Genomic DNA, 3,094 nt, shown 5'->3' on the forward strand with positions numbered 1-3,094 from the left:
AGTGTCTTCTTCTATAGCCTCGGGCCGACCAACGCCTTGTGTGTAGATTTGGTAGACGAAACTGAAAGAAGCCCGTCATATATATGTATGTGTGTGTGTGTCTGGGGTTGTCTCCCTACCATCGCTTGACAAACCGATGTTGGTGTGTTTACGTCCCCGTAACCTAGTGGTTCGGAAAAAGAGGCTGATAGAATAAGTACTAGGTTTACATAGGAATAAGTCCTGGGGTCGATTTGTTCGACTAAAAGGCTGTCCTCCAGCATGGCCGCAGTCAAATGACTGAAACAAGTAAAAGAGTAAACGAGTAAAAGAGTAAAAGAGTAAAAGTCATTTGTCCACAGGTTTTATCTTTCCATTTGTGTTCACGGAGAGATTATTAGATTACAACTATTTTAAAGTTTATGCAAGCTAGGATTCAGCTAACAGGTCACGTTGACCTTAACAATTGCAGTGCATTTGGTCGTAATGTGGATTGTGTTTATTCGCACTGCTCTGTACGATGTTGGAGAGTAGTTTAAAGCTGCCCTGTCAGTTTTTCACGCACATAAAGGCCAGTTGTGTATGTACACAGACATGCAGGAAGTAAATAGACACTTTTAATTATGTATGTGTGTGTGTGTGTGTGTGTGTGTGTGTGTGTTTATTGGTCATAGGTGTACAAATATAGTTAGACATTTTAGGTATATTTTTTTTTAACTAGCTACCTGCCCTGAGGTAAGAGTGGAAAGAAAATTAAAACACTAAAATCCTCGTTATCATGGCTTATATGACGATTTGTTTCCCTTATAAAGTGTTATGTCTCAAGCTACTGCTATCTAGCACCTTCGGATGACCTCTTCTCAACCGCTACACAACTGCTACTCAACACCTCTACCACGGCCAGACAACCTCTATTTATATGTCTTGGAAGATCTTACGTCTTCGCTTGGGGGCGTCGACACAACATAAAGTATATAGTTACATTCTTTGTGAAACATCATTTGAACTAAAACGGTTGGTACATAACATTTTGATTTAGCAAAAGTGTATCTTTGATACTGGATATGCAAACTTTTCATATTGGATCCGTCAATGTTTTGTTTCTCCTGTATATCCTAACTACTTACATGTCAAGAGAACAGAATACTTCCGTAGCAATATCGGACCGGTTGTGCATAATTTCGCTACGGTTATTCCCTTGAACATGCAGCTGTGATGTATTCGTTTTATTTTGCTTTCTTATTGCTGGTGTTATTCCAGATTATATAGTCGTGCCTTGAGGACATTCTTCCATTTGCTTATTAAAAATGCCATTTCTTCATATCGACTTTCAATAGGTTTTCAGGATTTTGCCATGTTTTCTTTTTTGTTTTTTTTTCACGATGGCGTATCTTCTACAGCGATTTTTGTTGACGAAGAATTTATTCATTCTTTTATTTTGCTTTGCTAAAACTACGTTGATTTGTTTGCTTGCTGAGCTTTGAAATCTTCTGGAATATGGTTATCTTTAAAAATTTACTACGATTCTGATAATTCTGTATTTGATAATGAACATATTGGCTGCATTAGATTTCATAAGAATATATAAAATCTAGCAAATGTTTTCCCCTTAGAACAAACATTTTATCCTAAATTTGCAGGAGCAACCTGGATCAAGAGGCTTCCCTATGTTTTATTTTAGCCATCACGAGTAGTTTAGTAATGTTCCGAATGTCAAGCTTAGGTGAGAGACATTTTGGCACGGCAGTTTTGGCACCGCCAATTTGGCGTTGATGATTCAACGCTGGCGGATTTGACATCAGACGTTTTAATGTTTCTCTCTTTCTCCCTATCTTTTTCTCTCCCTCTCTCTTTCTTCCCCCCTCTCTATGTTAATGAGAATATTATTGTTTATGCGTATGAGAAGGAATGTGCTTATGTCAGTGATCTTCAATTTATAGCTAGCAATGTCTCTCTCTCTCTCTCTCTTTCTCACGCGTTCTCCCTCTCATAACCTCACTCTCACCGTCTCGGGCCTCCTCTCTCCTTCTTCCTCTAAAATATCTCTCTGTATGCACATATTTCTGCGCGTACACATGTGTTTGCCTTCAGTGTTACAAAGTACTAACACCAAAACAAGGTGAATGTCCAGCTAACAATACCGAATCACCAGCACCAAAACGGCTGCGCCAATTTGTCTCATTCTACACAAAAGTTCTTTCTAAATATTTCAGCCATATTCCAGTTGAGTAATTCACTGCTATTTCAAATCCTAGTTAGGAAGGTTTATTTCCAGTACTTATATTATTTCGAAGGCAGCGAGCTGGCTCAATCGTTAGCACGCCGGCATTTCGTCTGTTTTTACATTCTGAGTTCAAATTCCACCGAGGCTGACTTTACCTTTCATCCTTTCGGCAGCGATAAAATAGATACCAGCTGATTATTAGGATCGATCTAATCGACTAGCCTCTTCCCCTATGTTTAGCCACCTCAGTAATAATAATAATAATGATAATAATAATAATTATTATTATTATCCTTTCCAGTAAAGGCACAAGACCTGGAATTTGATAGAGGGGGATAGTCGATTCCATCGACCCCCCAGTACTCAGCTGGTACTTATTTTATCGTTCCCGAAAGGATGAACGGCAAAGTCGACCTCAGCGGAAGTCGACCTCAGAACGTAAAGACGGATGAAATGCTGTAAAGCATATCTTCCGGCGAGCTAACGATTCTGTCATCTCGCTACCTTAATAATAATAATAATAATAATAATAATAATAATAATAATAATAATAATGATAATAATGATAATAATAATATTCTAATTGATGTGTCAATACCAGCAGATGACAACGTTTTCCTAAAAGAAATGGAGAAACTTTCAAAATACAAAAACCTGGAAATGGAGGTAACTCGAATGTGGAATCTAAAAACAGAACCAATTCCTATCATAGTAGGTGCCTTAGGTATAATAAAAAAAATATTCAGACAAATACATAACAAAAACATCAGGACTTACAAATATATATAACATACAGAAAATTGCACTACAGGGCACTGCACACATCCTACACAAAACACTTTCAATACAGTAACCATAAGAGCACCACAGCAAACCACAGCACATACTCAA

The sequence above is a fragment of the Octopus bimaculoides genome, chromosome 20 (genome assembly GCF_001194135.2).
Source record: "Octopus bimaculoides isolate UCB-OBI-ISO-001 chromosome 20, ASM119413v2, whole genome shotgun sequence".
In the NCBI taxonomy this organism is placed as follows: Eukaryota; Metazoa; Mollusca; class Cephalopoda; order Octopoda; family Octopodidae; genus Octopus; species Octopus bimaculoides.